The sequence below is a fragment of the Rattus norvegicus genome, chromosome 2 (genome assembly GCF_036323735.1).
Source record: "Rattus norvegicus strain BN/NHsdMcwi chromosome 2, GRCr8, whole genome shotgun sequence".
Lineage (NCBI taxonomy): Eukaryota > Metazoa > Chordata > Mammalia > Rodentia > Muridae > Rattus > Rattus norvegicus.
In genome coordinates this window covers 157559-181912 of record NC_086020.1, presented here as the reverse complement: position 1 = coordinate 181912, position 24354 = coordinate 157559, and the positions used below count along the sequence as shown (strand labels likewise).

General features: G+C 41.7%; 1 non-coding gene and 1 pseudogene across 1 annotated transcript; both read right to left on the bottom strand.

Moving 5' to 3' along the window:
* LOC134485542 (polyubiquitin-like) overlaps positions 1–24354 on the bottom strand; it is a 128594-nt pseudogene that overhangs the window by 25083 nt on the left and 79157 nt on the right.
* LOC120101197 (5.8S ribosomal RNA) lies at positions 265–418 on the bottom strand. Its single transcript, XR_010064546.1, has one exon. It is a non-coding gene; the product is annotated as a 5.8S ribosomal RNA (ribosomal RNA).

Sequence of the window (24354 nt, the reverse complement as noted above, 5' to 3'; positions counted from 1 at the left end):
AGCGGGAGAAGACGGGAGCGGGAGCGCCGGAGCGATTAGGCATAAGCCACGAGAAGGGTGGCCGGCGCGCGGCGCCGGTGGACGGGGAGATCTAGGCCCATGCAGACCCACCGGGCATGGACGACCGCCGGACGCCGCCCAGTCTGAACTTCGGGAGACGGAGGGCCAAGGGGAGAGACCCTACGAGCAGAGCACCAGCCACGCGGCGACCCCCCCCCCCAGGCGACGAAACCACAGGGGGCGTGGCATCGATTGATCCTCAACCAACTCTCAGACAGGTGTAGCCCCGGGAGGAACCCGGGGCCTCAAGTGCGTTCATAGTGTCCATGATCAATGTGTCCTGCAATTCACATTAATTCTCGCAGCTAGCTGCGTTCTTCATCGACGCACGAGCCAAAGTGATCCACCGCTATCTAGGGTGTGAGCGGACTCCTATGGGTGCTAACAACAGCACCAGCTCCCCCGCCCGCCCCTGCTGAACCGGAAGAGAGGGGCCAACTGCGAGGCGGCTCCACCTCAGGCCGGCCAGCGGGAAACTAAAGGATACATGTGAAAAGAAAAAGAAAGACAGGGTCGGGAACGGAAAGGAGGGACACATGGGACATGGGATGCAGCGAACCCAGAACCCAGCACCTCTGGGAGGGCCGGCGGCCGGAGGGGGCCCGCTGAGTCTCAGGGAGCACCAGGTGGAGGGAGGAAACCGGAAGCCCTCCTGTGGACGACCGAAGGGCGGTAGGGCGACCCCCCCCCGGGGGTCTTTAAACTTCTGCGCCTGAACAGGACAGCTAGGTACCTGGACAGGAGCGGGGCAGACACGCGAGGCTCAGAAGGCGGGGCGGGCTGCGAGAGCCCACCCGTGGCACAGGCACCCCCTGCACGGGACAGAGACACCCTGGCACCTTCAGAGCGGGAGAGCTGTGGCGGAGGGGCGGCAGGTGCTGTGAGGAGAGGGAGCGGGTCCCGGCCACCGCGTACAGCCCCCCCCTCCCGGTGCACACGAGATGAGATCACGGAGCCGGTCCAGAAAGAGGCAGAATGACCTCGGTACGCCTAGGGCCTTGGCTGGCCAGAGGGCAAGGGAGGTGCCAGCGGCGGAGGCAGCAGTGCTGGAGGCAGAGGCGGGCGCATGGAGGCAAGGACTTAGGCAGAAGAACAAGGGAGAGAGAGAGAATGGAGGAGGTCCCTCGACGGACCAGACCTGACACCCTCCCCGCACCGCTCCTTAACGACCCCTGCCTTTCCCGAAATGCTCACTTGGCCAGCAGAGGCGGCACATGCCACGAATGCGACCAGGGGACCCATTCCCGGTGAGAGGAGGGACTCACACAGGCTGGAGAAAGGACCAGACACCCCCTCGGCCTTCTCAGTGAATGATCCTTCCACTGGTTCACCCACAGAAACCTTGTTATGATTTTTACTTCCTCTAGATAGTCAAGTTGGACCTTCTTCTCGGGCCTCTGACAGGGCCATGGGCTGATCAGGCCTCACTAAACCATCCAATTGGTAGTAGCGAAGGGTGGTGTGTACAAAGGGCAGGGACTTAATCAACAAAAGCTTATAACCGGCACTTACTGGGAATTCCTCGTTCATGGAGAATAATTGCAATCCCCGATGTCCATCACAAATGAGGTTCAATGGGTTACCCGCGCCTGCCTTTGTAGGGTAGGCACATGCTGAGCCAGTCAGTGTGATGCTAATGCAGCCCCGGACATCTAAGGGCATCACAGACCTGTTATTGCTCAATCTCAGGTGACTGAATGCCACTTGTCCCTCTAAGAAGTTGGGGGACGCGACCGCTCAGGGGGTCGTGTAACTAGTTAGCATGCCAGAGTCTAGTTCGTTATCGGAATTAACCAGACATATCGCTCCACCATGTAAGAACAGCCATGCACCACCACCCACGGAATCGAGAAAGAGCTATCAATCTGTCAATCCTGTCTGTGTCCGGGCCGTGTGAGGTTTCCCATGTTGAGTGAAATTAAGCTGCAGGCTCCACACCTGGTGGTGCCCTTCTGTCAATTCCGTTAAGTTTCAGCTTTGCAACCATACTCCCCCTGGAACCCAAAGACTTTGGTTTCCCAGAAGCTGCTTGACTATCATGGGAATAACTCCACTGCATCACCAGTTGGCATCTGTTTAGTTATGTACCCCCATTTGTTTTTCTTTTTCTTTCTCCATTTCTCTTTCTTTTTCTTTCATTGGGGGAGGGGATTTTTTTAATTCACATTTTAAATATGATTTTCCTGATTTGCCCTCTAGAAACCGGCTATTATTTCCCCACATGCCTCCTGTTCTGAGGGCAGTTCCTCACTCACCCACTCACTCCTTCCAACCTGCCCATTCTGACAGTTCCCTACACTGGGGCATCAAGCCTTGACAGGACCAAGGGCATTTGCTCCCTTTTGGTGCCTGAAAAGGATATCCTCTGCTTCATATGCAGATTGAGCCATAGGCTCATCCTTGTGTATTTTTGGGATGGTTGTTTAGTCCATGGAAGATCGAGGGCAGGGGTTTAGTTAGTTGATGTTGTTCTTCTTATGGGGTGGCAAACCCCTTCAACTACTTCAACTACTTTCTGTAACTCCTCTTTCTGGAACCTTGTTCTCAGCTCAGTGGTTGACTGCAAGCATTCTCCCTTCTTCCCTCCCTCTCTTCTTCCCTCCCTCCCCACACCGCTCTTTGTTTGCATGTTTGTGTGTTTGTGTGTCTCTGTATATGTGTGTGTGTCTGTCTGTCTCTGTCTCTGTCTGTATGTCTTTCTAAGAGAATGTCACTTTTCTTTTCTTAGATAAAGTGATGAGATAAGAGTCTTACCCAAGCTATGCAAATACGTCCTTTAGGCTGAGGCCAGAGTATTTTTTCCCTCTGTTGTACTATTTATAGACCTAATACTAGGAGCTTCTAGCCTCCATGTAATCCAACCTTCCAAGCTGATTGATTCAATATGGTTTCTCTTGGCATCTTCATGAGTTGTTCTACTTGGACTCACATTATCCTGGACAATGTGTTACAATCTTCTCGATCCTTCTAATTCTCCAGCTTTTTCTCTTCTCCCAGTGAATAGTTTGTTCTCTCAGAACCTGAATCTGTAAAATCATGTCCAGAAAACTTCCGTAAACACATGCCACACAGCACAATTTCTCTTTCTTGCTCTACTTCTCTCTGTCTTTCTTTTGTCTATTTTTGTCTCTCTTTCTCTACTCCTGTGTATTCTCTTATTCATAAGCTGTTCTCATGTGAATTGGGCATATTTTATCTGTGATATATTCTGTCACTTTTTTCTTTGAATTACTACTTTATCTGGCCCTCAATTATATGACACTTTCAAACATGACTACTTCCTTATATAAACTAACCTTACAATGTACAATCATTTTGCTAATATTTATCTACCTAGTTCTTACCTGGACCTATTGGTTGTAAAGAATTAACCTTTCAGGATGCCTATATTTATGGCAGAATCTTTCTGACCTTTCATATATGATGTCCTGTGTCTCAAAGTTGAGGGTAGTAGAATAATATTATTCTACACATTTTCTAGAAGGTTGAAAGATTCAACTTAAGTCTTATTTTATGATCCAATTAACAGCCATCAGTCCAAAACACAAAGTCACTAAAACAAATCCTAGTTGGATCAGGTAGGGTGGGAAGATATCCCAGTGATTAAGCAGGCAGGAAATGTTAGAGAGACGTGGAAGAAGATTATTAGTTGCTCAGCCTGTGTTTTTATAAAAGCTAGAACAATAAACCCAGGAGTGGGACAACCTACAGTGAGCTGGGCCCTCCAACAAAATTATTGAACAAGAAAGTGCCCACAGGCTTTTTCATTGGACAATCTTATGAAGAATTTTTTCTCAGTTAAGATTTCTTCTTCCAACTTACCTCTAGTTTTATATCGCATTGATAAAAAAAAACTTTCCTATAGAGTTTGTAGGTGAGAGTTTGTGGATGTATATCTCTAAGTTGTGTATTGAAGTGATATCATTAAAACTTTTACAAAAGAATGGCTAATAATAACCTGTGTGTGTGTGTGTGTGTGTGTGTGTGTGTGTGTGTGTGTGTGTGTGTTTCTTTAATTTCGCAGGCTTTCGCCCGATTCTCGGTACCATCTCGGTGTGGGCATGGGGCACCAACAGTGTATATCAGTGAAATTATGTGTGTATATGTGTTTCTGCATGTCCACAGATATTATATGTATCATGATAGGGTATTAAAGAGGACAATGACTTAATCTAAAGAAATGATTTAGATTATAGCACACACCAGCAAGAAAACATTCCTTTTTTGGCATGGGGTAGCAATTGGGCTTGCAACAATAAATTATGAAATTTACTAGGAAGAGTGAAATAGCTCAGTAGGTAAAGATATTTTTGCCAAGGCTGTTAACCTTGGTTTGGTCCTTGGGACATACGCAATGGAAGGAGGAAATGGATGCCATAAATTGTACTCCATCATCCACATGTGTGCAATCACATGCAGAAACAAGCAAATATTCAACTAAAAGAATCAGAAAATTAGAATTCTATAAATATAGGACTTAAAATATATGCATAAATTAAAGTAAGGAAATAGGTTGACATGAGATATGGTAAGAATTCTGTAAAGCTGATACATACCCAGACTTAGAGAAAGTATCCCTATACATATGTGTATTCCGTTTCTCCCATTTCTGGAGCGAGAAAAAAATTCTTACATGGAATTTCTGCTTAGTAGTACAGAGCAACAAAACATAATATTGAGAATTAAAAAAGAATACATATATAGTTCATATGAAGGCAACTTTGTCTTGCAGAGATAAGCTACACAACTCCTGGATACTATAATTTCAGATTCATGAACATGTATTACTGAGATTGGTGAATCAAAAAACTTAAACATGGGGCATGTAGATTCCAGAGACTTTTCCACAGTGGAATTGTGTAACTAGGGTGACCAGACAATAGCACTTGCATTTGTATCACTTAGATTTATAGGGACCTTTCCTTGCATGGTGGAGGAATAGGCACCTACACTGAAATGTACTATATGTAACTAGAGAAATAAAACAAAATTTTCTCCTTTATAACCAAATCAGGAATACGACTAGGAGATTCCAGGTTTCTTAGTCACATCATGAAATAGAATCAAGTGACCTTGTTCCAATATAATATTCTTCATTCTTTCTGAGATATGAGGTAGAGGATGAAAGAAAATACCCAACAACCTGGGTTTAGGATAATATATTAGTTTAAAATGTCAAGTGTATGAGTCCAAGGGGATCTGACATCCATCAGGAGTCATGGAATACTTCCACTGGACCCTCCACAGTGGTTGCCTGTGCAGGATTTAGTTCCTGAATCAGCACTCATTTTTCAAATTTATAAGACATCAAAATGTAGACAAAAGGGATCATCCTCATATTCATTTACAAAGCATCCCCACAAGTTTTCTATTGTCTTACTTGGAAAGGATAAATTTAAAAGAGTAAAACAATATTATTATACTCAAGGAAAAAGCTTGGGTCAAAGAAACAAAACAACAATTAAAGGCAAAAGTCTATGTTTTTCAATAGAGTGACTATACGGATTGGAAGTACACTTTAAGCAGAAATTGCTGTTATGTTCTTCAAATTTATGGAGCATGGATGTTATAAGATGAAGATAAGATAGAATAACAATGTAGGGTGAGAAGCTAATTGAGAGAGGAGCAGAAATTAAAATCAAAACAGCTCAGAGCATCAACGTAGCCTGTGGTAAAACCAAATCTGCAGCAACACAATTGTAAGCAATACCCATTATGGAAAAGTAAAAGACAATTCAAAAGGCACATTAATGTATATGATGGACACTTGTGTCAACTTGGATTTAGATGCCTCTAAATCTGGAGGGGTTTGTCTCCTATTGAGAAGGAAAATGTTGTTCCCCTTCAGAAATTTGAAGTAGATTGAATAATTTTACCCTCTTTGTCCTAGTTAAAAAAAAAAAGGCCAGAAAATAATTTAAATTGTAAACATGTGTATGTGGGGGGTGTGTCTTTATTAAATTATGTGTGAGTATTTGCATGTCTAGGGTTGCCTGTGGAGGCTAGAAAAGGAAGGGTATTGGGTCCCTGAAACTGAAATTACCAGTGATTATGAGTCATCTTGTTCTTTGAATCTAACATGGGTCTTCTTCAAAAGTAGTACATGTTCTTAACTTCTCCGTCATCTCTCCAGTCTCCTGTAAAAATAAGTTAAAAAAATGATTTCTGTTGCCTAACGACAAGGAGGCTGAATGAATATAATGATTCTGAGGTTATTTTTAAAGATGAAATTCATTATGATAGACAATGGGCATAATATATCTAAAACTAAGAAAAGATAAAGTGCAAACAATAAGGAACAGTGTGCTGTATGAGAGATGTTGCAGGGTAAAAAATGACATGAAACTTTCTAAAGAGGCTTGAATCTGCTTATAAGGTCGCAGTATTTTGTGTGTACATGTTTGTGTGGGTGTACATGTGTCTGCAGGTGCATGTCCACAGGTGTGAATTAGGAGGTCAAAGGTCAATACTGGGTATCATTCTCAGTCACTCTCTACTGTATTGATTTTGTGACAGGGTCTCAAGCTGACCATGGAATTACCAATTTAGCTAGACTGGGGCTCTGTCAAGCAACAGGGTTTCTTTCTTTTCCATTGCACAGGCATCAGGATGATTAGCTTGGAACACAGTCCCATGACTTTTTACATGTTCTCTGGAGACCGCACTCAGATCCTCATGCATGTATTAGAAATAATTTAAAAGAGGTGCTACCTCTTTCTGGCAGTGGCCATGTAGCTGCTGCAAGGAATAGCATATGAGTGCTTCAGTGACAGGATTCTACTGTGGTAAGTCCATTTAAACCACTTCTCATTGACAAGGTAAATTTGGTGGCCTTTATATTTAGTACCAGGTTGGCATGCCCTACAAGCTCTCCTTTCCTTCATTGTACCGCATATAGTCATTATCAAAATTGTAGCACTTCATCAGTCATGGACAAGGCCATCTGGAGTCACACAGACTAAGTCACTGTGGATGATTCTACATCTTTCTCAAAACTCTCTCAAGGGATAAAATGTTCTTCACCTCTTTTTGTATCTATCAATCCTCCAGATGTTACCATAAATCCTGGGAATTTGAGACTTATAATCATATCTTTAGAGAAGTACCCAGTCACACTGAGCAAGTCTGTGTCAGTTGTGGAGAGAGGTAGGTCCTGCTTACATAACTGTTTTTAAGAAGCTATATCTGATCAGTAGAGACATGGAAAATGCAGAGATTATGTGGGATTGATAGAGACTTGAAACTGGCTCTTAGAATGATTACATCTTACAAAGATCTATATATTAGAAAGATGTCTAGAAGATCTGCTTTGTAAAATGAACTTGTCTGTCGGCAATTAAAAGGGAATTATGATAGGAGATAATAACTAGAGATAGTTTACCAACAAGTGTTTAATTCGGCCTCTCACCATGCATAACTATGTAAGCATGTTTGGCACCAGACCAGTATGTCTTCCTGTTTACAGCACAAGCCTGGCCAGACATCTCTTTTGTCTTGCTGAAATTGTGCTTTTTAATGCAAAATAAGTTTAGGTGGTGATTGATCCAAGGAATGGGAGAAGGAGGAAGGGGAACTATTGGGGACTTTGTGTAAAGATAGAGCTTTTGAAATGTGGATATTATGATTTTTTTTAATAATGTAAGCAATGATATCACTGCTTGGGTAAGCACAATTGTCATTGTATAAATATAAAAGGCTCAAGTTATTTGTGGCCACTTGCCTGAAAATCAAAAGGTGGTCAGTGTCTTCACTTTTGTTAACTCTCCTTCTGCATCTCAGGACCTAAACATTATAGCTAGAACTGGCATTGGCATCTTCTTGGTTCCTAAATTTTAATTTTTTTAAAATTTTTATTAGATATATTTCTTTACTTACATTTCAAACATTATTCCCCTTCCCAATTTCCTGTATATAAGCCCCCATTACCTCCCATCCCCCTCCCCCACACAGGTATTCCCACTATACATCCACTTTATCCCCCCCCAAATTCCCCTGCACTGGGGGTCTAACCTTGGCAAGACCAGGGGCTTCCCCTTCCCCTGGTGCCCCAACAAGTGTATTCTCTGCTACATATGCTGTTGGAGCCCTGGATTATTCCATGTATAGTCTTTCGGTCCTGGTTTAGGCCCTGGAAGCTCTGTTTGGTTGGCATTGTTGTTTTGATGGGGTTGCATGCTCCTTCAACTCTTTCAATATTTCGTCTAATTCCCTCCAAGGGTCTTGTTCTCAGATCAGTGGTTTGCTGCTACTGAAAGATCCCACGCAGAGAGACTCTTACTCAAGTCTTGGGAAATCGCGGACCCCAGACACAGAGAGACCATTTTGGATGTAATAAGCAAAGGCGAGGTTTATTACGGAGACCTATTACAGAGATCTCCAGGCGACACGTCTCCCATGCAGGAGACAGAGGTGTCGGCCCCGAGAGGCTGGGAAAAAGAGTATTTAAAGGCAGAGGCTGTGAGCACCAGGGGATGGGGGATGTCAAAGGGGAATGCACCTTTGTTACAAGATTGTTTTATGGCTCCAGGAGATAAGGGGAAGCCAGAAGGTTTTATGGCCCCCTGGTTCCTGGAACAGAGTTACTAAATCAGGAGAAGGGTAGGGTCTTCAGGTCCTCATTATTTTTAAAAGTTTGTCAAAATTGTTGGAGCATTTGTATTTGAAACACCTCTGGTTAGCCTTGGGCTGTCAGGTTTCCTGGAATGCTCTCTGCAAGACACAATGGCTGAAAAGCACAAGTAGGGGATTATCAGGGTCTGGAGGACATCTGGTTAAAGTATGACTCTGAGTAAGCTGGGGGGATGTCTTTGGATGGTTTATGGGTCAGTCCTCGATAGCCTGAGCTGGTTTTTGTATTCCTTTTCTTTATCTCTATGGCCTGCTATTCCTGGCGGCATGGCTTAGCCCTGAGTTTGTGTCTTTTGGGGCTAACTCTTTTAATTTTATATTTCTAAACATAGAATTCGTATAATTTTCTTTTCACTACCATTGACTTCTGTATTGAACATGCTCTGGATGTGTCTCTCAGGAGAGATCTATATCCGGTTCCTTTCAAGATGCATTTTATAACTTCATCAATCTTATCTAGTATACATATATATACATATATATATACATATATACATATACATATAATATACCCCCTTTTAAGAAGGAGTGGGAGCATCTGAACTTTGGTCATCCTTCTTCTTGAGCTTCCTGTGGTCTGTGGATTGCATCCTGGGTAATTCGACCTTTTTGGCTAATATTCACTTATCAATGAGTGCATACCAAGTGTGTTTTCCTGTGATTGATAAACCTCACTCAGGATGATATTTTCTAGTTCATTCCATTTGCCTATGAATTTCATTACGTCATTGTTTTTGATAGCTGAGTAGTACTCCACTGTGTAGATGTACCATTTTTGGAATCCATTCCTCTGTTGTAGGGCATATGGGTTCATTCCAGCTTCTGGCTATTATAAACAAGGCTGATATGAACATAGTGGAGCATGTGTCTTTGTTGTATGTTGGAGTATCTTTTGGGTATATGCCCAAGAGAGGTATAGCTGGGTTCTCAGGTAGTGCAATCTCTAATTCTCTGAGGAAACTCCAGACTGATTTCCAAAGTGGTTGTACCAGTTTGCAATCCCACCAACAATGGAAGAGTGTTACTCTTTTTCCCCATCCTCCTCAGCATCTGCTGTCAACTGAGTTTTTTATTTTAGCTTTTCTGAATGGTGTGAGTTAGAATTTCAGGGATGTTTTGATTTGCATTATTGTGTCCGTGCTGGCACCAACAGATATCTTCTGTTCTAATGTGGTCTTTATCTGGTTGACTGTTTTAACAACTATCTCTAAGGAAAGATCTCCTTAGTTGGATGTGGGGAGGTGGAGTAAGGGAAGAGGCAGGTGGAAGCTCCTTTGTTTTCTTAATGAAGTCCTGCCCTGGGGGGAGAGGGAGGAGCAGACAGTCTGTTTAGTGTCTCCTTTGAAGCCTTGGGGGTTTTCTGTATCAGCTCTGCCACAGGGCACATCCCCTAGGTGATACAGGACTTAGAAGTTTGAGCACACTTACCCGACACTGCCACAGGGTGGGTGTAGGGCTGTGGAAAGCTGCAAGAACACTGCTGGCGGGGGTGGGGGGGGGGGTTGGGGGGTGGGGGGTGAGGGGAAGGGCGGGTGCAGGAACTGAGGAAATTTTTTTTTTTTTGGTTCTTTTTTTTCCGGAGCTGGGGACCGAACCCAGGGCCTTGCGCTTGGAAATTTTTTTTAATATTGTGTTTTCCTGTGTGTCAGTGAACTGTCACAGGAAAAAGGAGAAACGGTTTGTCCAATGGGAACATTCCCTTGGCCTATCAGCTTTGGGGGATTCCACAGAAGTCCAAAACGTTAAGCCTTTCTGCAGATTAAAGAACTAGGTGCCCTGTGGCTTTAAGCGTCTGATGCTTTACCAGGTTAGATAGGGAGTCTGCCAAAACCAATTGCAGGCTGTTTTGCAGGCTGTCTGGATTTAGACAGGGGCTAGAGGGACCTTCAGCCAACCCCAGAGAGTAGCTTTGGCCAGTAGCCTTCAGTTGCCCCTTCAGCTTGACCTAAGCTTGAGATGGTGCTGACTGAAAACTCAGCAGGAAAAGATAGGTTGCTAGTCTCCAGAGTTGGGGGAGGCGACTCACCTTCCTGCACTGCAGTTTTGTTGATCATTGTTCTAGCACTACATTTTAGGGCTCTGGTGCCCGAGTGCTCTTCACAGTGATCTCTGACCAGGCTGGCTAGTTGTGTGGGTACAGGTAAAGGGAGAAAGATCTCAGGCAGGGAGGAGGAACATTTTTTTGCCACCTCAAGTGCCTGTCCTTCTCCTTACCCGGACTGCCTGCCACTTTGGGCTGAACCAGCAGGGGACTGACTAGCCAGTGAGGAGTGCAAGAGAGATTCTGGCTGTGATGATTTCCAGAGAGCAGATCTCATCTCCAAGTGGCTCTTATAACAGAAGCTCATAGACAATGGAATAATTCCTGCACGCCTTTCCTTGTGCTTAAATAGTTTAGTGAATGGGTCAGTGTCTGACAGAAGGTACTTCCTATTGGTTTGTCCTGAGAGCTTGGGAAATCCTCTTCATATACTTATTTGTAGGTGTGATCCTGCTTCTACCTCTGATCTGTCTTGAGCCTACATGACCTGTGGTGAAGGGGCTTGCAGCATTGCCCTACATGACTGGTCTGTCTTAAACCTCTATAAAGGGGTCTTTGGGGGGAACTGATATCCTGGGAAATTGGGAAGGCACCGGCGGTCCCCTTTAAGTGTCCTGGAAATTCAACCTATCTCCGGCAGGAATCAGGGTACCTTTCACTGCCTGCCCCTCTAGTGAATTACATTGATGGATTTCCATATATTGAACCGTCTCTGCATCCTTGGGATGAAATCTACTTCATCATGATGGATTATCATTTTGATGGTTGCTTGGATTTGGTTTGTAAGAATTTTGAGTATTTATGCTTTGATATTCATAAGGGAAATTGCTCTGAAGTTCTCTCTCTTTCTTGGTTTTTTGTGTGGTTTAGGTATAAGCATTGTTGGTATCAAGTGTTGCCTTTAGCTGTAACACCATACATTCCCAGAAGACCTTTTGGCTCAAGTCTCACCTCCACCTGGGCATCTTTACCTCACAGTACAAATAAAAGCAGACTCCCTCCACCCTCACTCTCTTTTCTCTTCTTTCTCTGGCCCCTTCCCCTTGTATTTAATAAGGGAATTATTAAATCTCACCACATGGAACCGTGTTGGTATTGGTTTGGTGTGCCCTTTCTGGTCGGGCGCAGCCAGTATTTAATAGCAACAAGCATAATTATGGTTTCATAGAAGGAATTGGCTAGAGTTCCTTCTTTTTCTATTTTGTGGAATAGTTTGCACCATATTGGTATGACATCTTCTATGAAGGTCTCATAGAATTCTGCACTAAACACATCTGGTCCTGGGCTTTATTTGGTTGGGAGACTGTTAATAACCGCTTCTATTTCTTTAGTAGTTATGGGACTGTTTAGATGCTTTGTGTGATCCTGACTTAACTTTGGTACCTGGTATCTGTCTAGAAAATTATCCATTCAATACAGATTTTCCTGTATTGTTGAATAAAAGCTTTTGTAGTAGTATCTGATTATTTTCTGAATTTCCTCAGATTCTCTTGTTATGTCTTACTTTTCATTTCTGATTTGTTAATTTGGATACCCTGTGCCCTCCGGTTTTCCAGGCTAAGGGTTTATTATCTATCTTGTTGATTTTCTCAAAAAACCAGCCCCCACTTTTGTGGATTCTTTGTATATTCCTTTTTTGTTTCTACTTGGTTGATTTCAGCCCTGAGTTTAATACAATTTCCTGCCTTCTACTCTGCTTGGGTGCATTTGCTTCTTTTAGTTCTAGAGGTTTTAGGTGTTCTGTCAAGGTGCTAATGTATGCTCTCTCTCCAATTTCTTTTTGAGCTGTGAGTTTTCCTCTTAGCACTGCTTTCATTGTGTTCCATAAGTTTGGGTACATTGTACCTTTATTTTCATTAAATCCAAAAAAGTCTTTAATTTATTTCTTTATTTTTTTTCCATGACCAAGTTATCATTGAGTAAAATGTTATTCAGCTTCCATGTATACGTGAGCTTTCTGTCACTATTGTTGTTATTGAAAACAAGCCTTAGTCCATGGTAATCTGATAGGATGCATGCAATTATTTCAATCTTATATCTGTTGAGGTCTATTTTGTGATCAATTATATGGTCAGTTCTGGAGAAGGTACCATGAGGCTGTAAGAAGGTATATTCTTTTGTTTTAGGATGAAATGTTCTATTAATATCTGTTAAGTCCATTTGGTTCATAACTTAGGTTAGTTTCTCTATGTCTCTGTTTAATTTCTGTTTCTATGATCTGTCCATTGATGAAAGTGGGGTGTTGAAATCTCCCACTGTTATTGTGTGACATGCAATATATATATGCTTTGAGCTTTAGTAAGTTTTCTTTTATGAATGCAAGTGCCCTTGCATTTGGAGCATAGATATTCAGGACTGAGAGTTCATCTTGTTGGACTTTTCCTTCGATGAATATGAAGTGTCCTTCCTTATCTTTTCTGAAAACTTTTAGTTGAAAGTTGATTTTATTCGATATGAGAATGGCTACTCCAGCTTTTTTCTTTGGACCATTTGCTTGGGAAATTATTTTCCAGCAATTTACTCTGAGGTAATGTCTGTCATTGTCACTTATGCGGGTTTCCTGTTTGCAGCAAATGCTGAGTCCTCTTTAAGTATCCACTCTGTTTGTCCATGTCTTTTTATTAGAGAAGTGAGTCCATTGATATTAAGAGATATTAAAAAATAGGATTGTTGTTTCCTGTTATTTTTTGTTGTTTGAGGTGGAATTATATTTGTGTATTTCTCTTCCTTTGTTTGTTGCTTTTTCTGTGCTTTTCCTTGGGTTAGTTTTCCTCCTTGTGTTTGAGTTTTCAATCTATTATTCTTTGTAGGACATAAATACCTATCTTAAAGAAATACAGCACAACACAGGTAAGGAATAGAAGACCTTAAGAAGGAAACACAGAAATCTCCTGAAGAACTACAGGAAAGCACAAACTAACCAGTAAAGGAATTGAACAAAGTCATCCAGGAATTAAAAATGGAAATAGAAACAATAAAGAAAGCACAAAGGGTGACAACCCTGGAGATGGAAAAAGAAGGAAGGAGATCAGGTGTCAGAAACACAAGTATTTTCAATCAGAAATCAAGAGATATAGGGGAGAATCTCATCGGCAGAAGATAACAGAAAACACTGACAAAACCATCAAAGATAATGTAAAACGCAAAAAGCTCCTAACCCAAAACATTGAGGAAATCCAAGACACAATGAAAAGATCATCCCTAAGGATAGTAGGTATAGAAGAGAGCTAAGATTTCCAACATAAATGTCCAGTAAATATCTTCAACAAAATTATAGAAGGAAACTTCCCTAAAGAAAAGAAAGCCATGCCCATAAACATACAAGTAGTTTAGCGAACTCCAAATAGACTGACCAGAAAGGAAATCTGTGCCATCACATAATAGTCAAAATACCAAATGCACAAAACAAAGAAAGAATATTAAAGCAGTAAGGGAAAATATCAAGTAACATATAAAGGGAGACCTATCAGAATTACACCAGACTTCTCACCAGAGACTATTAAAGCCAGAAGATCCTTGGCAGATGTCATACAGACCCTAAGAGAACACAAATCGCGGTTACTCTATCCAGCAAAACTGTCAATTAACAAAGATGGAGAAACCAATATACTCCATGACAAAACCAAATATACAAAGAACCTATGCATTTATTATGTGTATCTAACTGTGTGTCAGACAGACATGTATATACACATGTAAATAAGTTACATATTTACTAAATTACTCAAAAACATTTTACAATATTCAAGTAGACATATGTACACACATGCCTACATATATACACATATACAAGTGTGGCTGGTATATACCCACGGGTTAGGTGTCTTTTTTGCACATCTGTCTTTATAAATGTGTGTGGACTGTGTGTGTGTGTGTGTGTGTGTGTGTGTGTGTGTGTGGCATGTGTGTGATGTGTACATATTTATGTGTGAATGCACACCCTTTTGTGTGGAAACACATGTGAAAGTCAGAGGAAAAGGTCATGTGTAGGTTCTCACACCTTACCTTGTCCTGGGTAACCTCTATTGCTACTACCACTGAGTAGTCAAGGCTACCTTGATCAGAAGCATCCAAGACTTATCTTCTTTTCTCTTTCCACCTTACCATGTGACCTGTGGTATCTACATCAACCATGACCATACTTATTTCATATGGATTAGTTTTTGATATGGTGGCTGTTTGCGGCAAGGTCTTTTCCTTAATGAATAAAGATTTCAGGGCACCAATCACTGGACATATACTTCCAGGTTAGACTTCCAGGTTGGAGGGAGAAAGAGAGGATGAGAAAAGGGACCTGTGGATTTTTGGATTGTGGGAGAACTTGAGGTAGGTGATATAATGAACTAGAGCCTCCCACTTAGATTTCCGATCAGTCAGGATCAGCCACTGAAGGATTTCATTTACTATGACTTACTAATAAGGAATGTTAGTAGTTGTACCCAGTGACTGAATTACCTGTTGATTCTAAACTAAGTTTGCCTTGTGTTTGCCTTCACACAGCTTCTCAACTGTTTTCCAGAGATAGGTACAGCCCCTCTCCCACCCCCACCCCCCAGCCAGCCGATAAATTTGGATGCTCGAGTCTGGGTTTTGTCATGGTAGTGACTTTCTAAGGTGACATAGCTAATTGGGTGAAGAGATTTCTGGAGCTACAGGCCAGAAAGTCTGTCAAGATGAGAACAGCCCACCAGGGCCAAATGACCCATTGGTGCCATGTGACCTGCTGGTACATGGGGTAATATGGGATGGTGCCCTCTTCGGTATTTCATGCTGCAGGTGTTCGAATTCAGTTTGAACCAAAATGAGTACTTTGGTATTAAAGCCTAAGTTTTAACCAATCACAATATTCCAGCACTGACATTATATTTCATAGCATAAAGCATCCTATGGGATCTGTATGCTTCAGAATGAGTTCTCTGTATTTGATCTTTTCACAAGATTCAACCCAACTCCCAGCTCCTTTGGAGGTCACCAACTATACTATAGGCTGTTCTCCTATGGCACCAAACCTGGGCATAAAATGTAAAATGTTATCAGGTTGATTGAATTCCCATGAATCCATTTCCTTTCACTTTCCTCTTTGTTCAGCCACTGATGACTTTTGGTTGTCTTTTTAAGCAGCCATACACATACCACGTTTTACATTGTCTTTTACAGAGAGGCTCTATGGCTCATGTCTGGACAAACCACACCAGGTCAACAGGGCTCCACGTGGAGAGGTTTATTGGAATGGTAGAGACAAAGACCAAGGGGTGAAGAGAGGTAGGAGAGAAAGAGAGGAGAAAAAGGGAAGGGAGGAGAGACAAGTGGAAGAGGGCAGAAAGGATCTGCCTTTTATGTGAAATGTGGTGCAACTCTAACATGAAATGTATGCTGGAAATGGATGACCGTTGCCTTGACAACATGTGCTCAGGTGACCAGATGACATCATTGCTGGAGGCAAAAGCAGTTCCTCATACCAACATTTGGATATTTCGGTCACCAACTGGGTCCCTCCTTTGTACCTGTAGCATACCTGTCAAAAAAACTAGATCTAACCATGCAGGGATGGCACCTTGTGTTTGTACCTAAGCAGCTGCTGAACTCCTTATTCAAGAATAAGAAAACCTAACATTTGGGTTGCCTATAATGGTCTTCTCCTCTTATAACATGTCACAGCTCCTACCTTTCAAAGGTTTACAGAATCTACCTCCCTCCAAGGTTCTTTCTCTTCAGGTAGCACTAATAGAAGACTCCACACTAACCTTTCAATCACACCCACCTTTCCAATCTCCACCAAATACTAACCACTCCTTATCTCACCCCTGCACTAAAAACTTAGAGGAATTATTACCTCACCCTTCACAAATACAGGAGGGCAATTTGCCTCAGACCATCTATACCTGGTATACAGATGGAAGCTCCTTTCTACATGAAGGAGCCATAAGAGCCAGCTACCCCATAGTGTCAGACACTGAGGCACAGGCCCTTCCTGCTCATATCACCAATCAACAGGCTGAAGTAGTAGTCCTTATCCATGCCTTTCAACTGGCACAGGGACATGCCCTCAACATCTACACAGATTCTAAACATGCTTTCCATATCATCCTGACCCATGCCATTAACTGGAAGGAGCATGGGGTACTTATGACTAAAGGAGGATCAGTAACCAATGCAAACCAAACTATGGCCATGCGAAAGGCCTCCCATCTCCACACAGCTATTGGGTTTGTCCACTGCCGACCCCACCTGACGAATGACTCTATTGTCTCCAAGGGAAACAACGGAGCTGAAGAGGCAGCCAGAGCTGAGGCCCTTAGGGGCCTACACATGTAGCACCCTCCCCAGGACATTCTTACACTGCAACCCATATCCCCACTCTCACTCCCTAACACTCATCAAACTCTGTCATATCTTCACAACATCTTTCATCCTAACAGCAAGGCATTGTCTTAATTTGTTAAAACCCACCTGAAGCCTACTCCTAAGGACTTAAGTTTCTTAAAATCCATCACTGCCTCTTCCAAAGTCTGTCAAGTGTCAGTTTTCAACCTCTGGTATTGTAGCACCCCTTTTTCTACCCATCTGGCCAGAGGTTCCCTTCCTGGAACTGACTGGCAACTTGTCTTTACCCACATGCCAAATGTGCCAAGTACCTCCTAGTTTTGATTGACACATTCTCGGGGTGGGTGGAGGCATATCCCACAACTAACAAAAGGGTTCAGACAGTTTCTGAGCTCCTCTTACAAGAGATCATCCTCAATTTTGTGTCTCAGCCTCCCTTCAGTGAGACAATGGTCCCGAATTTACTTCCCAAATTTCTCAAATTCTGTCTAAGGCCCTAGACATCACCTGGCATTTTCATATTCCATACCAACCTCAATCTTCAGGTAAGATAGAAAGTGAAAGATCCCATGCAGAGAGACCCTTACTCAAGTCTTGGGAAATCGTGGACCCAAGACACAGAGAGACCATTTTGGATGTAATAAGCAAAGGCAAGGTTTATTACAGAGACGTATTACAGAGATCTCCGGGCCGACACATATCCCACGCAGGAGACAGAGGTGTCGATCCCAAAACTCAAAAGTCAGAGGGTTATATAGAGAAGGCTAGGGGGTTTTGGCGTGGTTACATACAATTGGCTCATTCAAACATAGCAGTGAGAACAAAGCAGAAAGAGTACGTGTTAGAAGTCAGGGGCTTATCAGGGTCTGCAGGATGGCCCTGAGTGAGCTGGGGGGAGATGTCTTCCTGCCAGACGTCCCATGAATCAGTCCCATTAACTCAGGCTGGTTCCTGCATTCCTTTTCTTTATGGTTTGCCAGTCCTGCCTGGACAGTGTTTCCTGTGCTCCTTTATCTTTATGGCCTGCTAGTCCTGGCTGCAGGGCTTAGCCCTGGGTCTGTGGCCTTTTGGGGTTTATTCTTTTAATTTTTATATTTCTAAACCTAGAATTCGTATAACTCTCTTTTCAAAAGAACTAACTGCTCCCTAAAAACCACTCTTGTCAAACTGTCACAGGAACTTCGATTGGGCAAAACTCCTACCTCTGGCTCATTTAAGGCTACAAGCTCTCCCCAAGTGACCTGTTTTGTCTCACCTTTCAAACTCATGTATGGATGTCAGTACTAACTCCTGGTCTTTCAAGTAAATGCGCTCCCCTTGTAGACCATTGACTTACCCCATTACTTTGTCACCCCCTTTCTCTCCTATGGAACTTTACTGACCACCACTGACTAAGGCCACACACTGTCTCCTGTCCACTACCTATCAACATTTGAGACCAAGTTCTTCTGTCCCCTCCAGATCAGCAGCTCTTAGCTGTCTCTCCTAAATGGTAGGGCACTTCATGGACCCTGCTCTCTTAAGCTCCACAAGATGTTGAGACCACCCACCTTGTCCCCAATCCCAGAAGAATGAGACTCCACTCTAGCATCTGCGCTCCACTCCACTGGATTAGACCTGGGCTTCTCATCTGATCGTTTCCATCCATGGTATCACTTACATCTAGAGATTCGAGGTTCAAGGAATCCCCACTGATAACAAACAGACTTTCCCAATAGGATCAGGAAACCACTCCATGCTGGGAGCCAATCCAAATTGCTGTCATCCCTATATCTGTCATTCCTTCTACATATTATGTTCTCTTTGTCTGCTTCCTCTTTGACCAGACAAAAGATGATTGCAAAAAATGGCCAGACAAATATGGGGGCTGCCCATATTGGTCGTTCCAGATACATATGTTAGGATCAAGGACCAATCACTTCTGTCAGCAATGCAAGACCCTGTTCTTCTATATACCAGACCCATGGAATCCCAGGTAGAAAACAGGAGTTGTTGGTAAGCTCTAATGTAAAAACCAAGCAGGGTTTCCAGTGAGTACTATCCACATCCAGAGGAATTATGTACAATTTCCCAAACTCTAGATATTGGAAAAATAGGAGAAATAATCAAACACTCCTCCAGGATCCTTACGTGCTTGACATCCCCCCTCACAAATGGTACTAACTTGTCATTTAGCCTTTTGATTCAGACCCTGACCTTGGTGTACCAACTCCTTATGGCACCCAACCTGGTCACTTTAAAGACTGCTAGCTACACAGTACCCCCCTGAAACTAATTCACAATTGCCAATTGCAGCCTCTCTAGTGATACTGCCCAATGACATTACCTCAGCTTTTATCAGCTGTCCTGACTCCGATGCTGCCATCGCCCCATACTTTTTTAAATCCCTCTTATTGGTTTGACAGTTTTATGACATCCAGGACATGTTCTGAAGGGAAAGTCAGTTCCCTAGACTGCAATAGATCCACCATCCTTGATGCCCCATCTCTGCTGCAGTGCCCTGCAGTCCAAAACACGTCAATTCTCTGTGGCACTGGTATATATCATCACCTACCTGCCAGCTGGTCAGGAAGAGTTTGCACACTGGTGTTCCTTCCCTGAACTAGGAGTAATACATGGCAAAGAATCTCTACCAATTCCAGTTTTTGACATTTCTGTCCAGCATAAGAGGGCACTGCAGGTTGTGCCATTGCTGGTTGCTGCAGGAGTAGCTACAGGTGCTGGCACTGGAACAGCAGGGCCGAAGACTTCTCTAACCCTATACAAGAAGTTCTTATCCCAGCTTGACAACGGTTTCCAAGGAATGTATGAAACCATGCTCATCATCCAGAAAAAGATAGATTCGTTGGCAGCAGTTGTGCTTCAGAACTGACAGGGACTAGAAGTCCTGACAGCTAAAGAAGGTGGTCTTTGTCTGTTTCACCAGGAAAAATGCTGTTTCTATGTCAACGAATCTGGGGTAGTAAGAAATACATTCCATCAGCTGCAATCAGACATCCAGAAATGCAGGGAACAGCATGAGGCCTCCAATTCCTGGGTTTTTCAAAACCCTACATGGAAATAGCATATTGCCCTTCTTAATGCCTCTTCTCCCCATTTTCCTGGACCTACTATTTCCTCCCTGCCTCATTAATCTTGTTTTCACATTCCTTCAAAGACAAATTCAAAATATTCTAACCAAAAAGTCAAACAGTTCCTTTTACAGAACTATCAAGTGGGCTGGATGGTGAAAGTCAGCTACATCCCAAAACTGATAATGCTCCTAGACAGCAGGGAGCAGTTTAAGAGGTCTAAAGCCCCTATTTCCCTTTTAGCATTGGCTTCCCCTGTTTTCCTTTTTTCTTCTCTCTATGATAAGAAAAAGGGAGGTATGTTATCATCAGAAGTGGTTTACAGCTAGCCTCTGAATCCAGCAATGACATCATCCTTAGGTAACAAAGACTTGCTTGCTTCTGTTGCCACAGCAACCGCCACACTCTCAAGGCACATGCCTCACTCACATTAAAAGTACACACACACACACACACACACACACACACACACACACACACAGAAATATATTCACACACACACACAAATGAGTATTTACAAACAGATAAGTAAGGTAGAATACACTATTCTTTGTATTATTTTATACTATCATCTGTATTTATAACTATGCTCACATAAAGAAAAACTATTATAAGTAACTAAACATCATTTACAAGATGGTAAGAAGTAATACGTATCTATATAAGCAATGGAAATGGAGAAAAGTACACAATTACAGTGAGAAATTATCTCTTTTTAAATTGTTTTAATGAGTTTTTAAATAACCATACTACTAACTTTCAATTTAAGTCCCTAGGAATTAAATTCCTAAAGCATATTGTACCATAACTGACATGGATAAATCCTACCTCATAGTAACTAGTACTTTTTTAAATAGGCAAAGACATATTTGTATCCATGAAAATACATTGTTTCAGGTAGCACAATTTAAATTTTCAATCTCCTCCTTCCTCTCCAGTCTGTCAACAGCCTTATTTTCAAATGTTTTCCTATTTCCCATCCTTTCCTTTTCACTTCCTCAGTCAGGTTCTTCCAATGAAAATTAGGTCTGATACACAGTATTCCTGCTTGGCATAATCTTCTGTGAATATGTAAGAGATATACTCCTTTCCATGGTCCTTCCTCTTATGTTCATTAATGGACCTGGTGAAATTCAACAAAAACACACTAAGAAGTGAAATAAATGGTATAGTGACTTGTTTTCATATAAATCAAGGATGTAATTACAAAATATTAATTTTAAATTAATAGGCTAAATAGCAGTTTTGTGCTACAACAAACAAAAGCAGTTTTTCAAAAAACAAAACAAAACAAACAAACAAAAAGCAAAAACAGGGTATGTTGCAAAACAAAGCAGGTGAGCCCTAAACTATGACATTTAGGAAGCAGATTTTGTTCTGAAAATATTTCTGCCTATAGTAATGGAACCAAGATCATACATGGTTCAGAACCAAGAAGTATACCTTTTCAGTGTGCACAGTATTGTAATCTGTGTTGACAATAGGTCAATATTACTTCCTGAATCCTATTTGAGCCAATATAAAGGTAGGGGAAGAAAAGTATGAAAAGGGCGGCCACCACATTCTCAAAGTTGAAAAGGTAAGATATTCCAAAAACAGTTAGAAAACATTTACTGGGAGTCTAATCCTGATGCTGAAACCAAAGAACCGGAGAAGAAAGTCATACACCAACATCTCTGATGACATAGGGGCACAAGGCATTAATAAAATATGTGTAAACCAAATGCAGTATCACAAACAGATTTCCGATTAGGCGTAAGGCAACTTCATCCCAGAGATGGAGGAAAGCGTCAATACATGAGAATTAGCATAATCTACCACATAAGTACAAGTACCACCCTATGGCAAACATAAAAGATCTTTGATAAATTACAGCCTTCATTTGTGAGGAAAGTCGTGCAGAGAATAAGGATACAAGGGATTTATCTCAACTTGATAAAGGCAATATACAGCAAAAGTCATCCAAAAGAGAGAATAATTCAAAGTACTTGTGTTGGAATCAGGACCAAGACAAGGATGTTCACTCTTCTCACTTCTCAACAAACTTCTTACAGTGTTAGGTGAAGCAATTAAACAAGTCAAGTTAATGAAGCAAATACAAATGAGAAGGGAAGAAATCAATATATGTTTATTTTCAGGTTTTAAGATTCTATACATAAAAACTAAATCATAAAAAAAAACCTCCTAGAGCTGATAAATATTGATAAAAGTTGAAAAACACAGAGTTAAAGCACAGGAATCAGTATCCTTTTTAATATACAAAAGACAAACACAGAAAGCAAGGGGACAATACTATTTTCAAGAAACTAAAAGAAAACAGAACAACAACAAAATACTTGAAATAAATATGACAAAGGAATGTGTGCCATGGAAACTGTAAAACACTAAAGAAATTCAATGAACATATTCCTGCTTAAGAAACAGCTACAGGTGTTTCTTGCCCTTTTGCTAAGAGCAGAAGAATAAATAATACTCTGTTAGTACTCAGTGGCTTCTGGGATTTTCTTAACATTCATGTCACCACAGAGAACTACAAACAAATAAGAAACCTCTTAACTTATTGAGAAGCAAATACCAAGCTCCATGCATTTTTCATGTAAATAAAATAAACCATTTAAGTATCAAGTTTAAAATGGAGATAGGATGTAGTATGCACCCTCCCTCCCCCCCGCACCTTCTCCCCCCCCCCCATTACCACAGTCCTGTGGGTGTTACTCAGTGTGACAGCTCCAAGGACTATGTGTCCTGAGAGCTGTGTGTCCTGAGGACTTGATGCTGTTATGGAGTTCTGCTCTGTTCACTACCAGCATGTTCCTCATAATCTAAGAATTATGGGAAAACTTCAAGTTGCCTCAAATCACTCACTGGCCAACATCTCTGGCACTAACAATTGATTTCTTATACACATTTTTGCCCTCAGCTTCCTGATGAGATTTATTAAGAATTGCTCTTGAGTAGATACTCATTCTGAGGATTTAAAGTAGATATGACTGATTTTTATATAAGTGGTTAGATCTGTGAGTCTTTTAAGAATACTTTTTAAGGATAAATAATGAAATAATTACTCCTGTCTTTGTCTAGAAGAAAACTAAAACAATTACATTGCGATTTAATGATGCTTGAAAGATTTGGCTGGGACATATAAATGATGGAAAAAAGAATAAAGCACAAAGGTTAGGGCATCCATCAACTATGTGTATCTGTTAAGGCTTGTGTATGATGGGCTGGAACACTGTTCCTTCTACCATCAACTCTGTGTGTGCATGCGTGCGTGCGTGCGTGCGTGCGTGCGTGCGTGCGTGCGTGCGTGTGTGTGTGTGTGTGTGTGTGTGTGTGAATTTTCTCTCTTCCCTGGTCTTTCTCATTGACCCCAAGGACTTAAGAGTTCATAGGTTTTTCGCTAATCAGAGAGAGTGCCAACCCCCAGTAACTTAAGCTTTGCTCCCTCAGAAAACTGTCTGTTGAGTAACATCTCTAGTCGCTGGCTGCCTGTGGCAGCATCCCCATAGGTGTCTGGATCCACCCCGATCAATAGCTTTAAGCACTGACCCCCAAAGGCTGCCGGCCTCATTTTACCCACCACACAGATGCCAACATTGGTCATCAGCAATGGTACAAAAATCGTTTACTTTTAATTTAGAAGGAAATCGAGTTCAGCTTAATTTTCTGTGTGTTTCTTGAATGTATGTGACTGTGTCCGTGAAGAGACATACTGCCCAGAAGGACAGGTATGAACAGATGTGAGGCGAGTTTTTCTTATTTGTAAAGACTGACTAATAAGGCCGCGCCAATGCCATTCAAATAAAAAAAGAAAAAGAAAAAGAAAAAGAAAAATGTAGCTTTCAATCCCTTGTCATTTTATAACTGAAGGAAGCTAAACATGACAATGCCTATTACTATTATTATTATTATTATTATTATTATTATTATTATTATTATTTTTGTTTTCACTGGAGGATCACTAGGGACTATTATTTTATTTAAAATTCTTTACATGGTACTATAGATGAAGGACTCAGACTAAAATATTTCCTTTGTAATATATATTTCATAAGTGGAAATTGTAGAACTGACTTGCGGGGCTTAATCTTTCTAAAAATATAAAAAAAAAATCAACTATCCATTAAGAAATAGAACTCACTTAGCTTCTCCATACCTGCTTTCATAACCACAAGAAGCAATTTCATCTCTTGGAAAAAACAGAATCAATTCAATTTCTTTGCGTAGAAT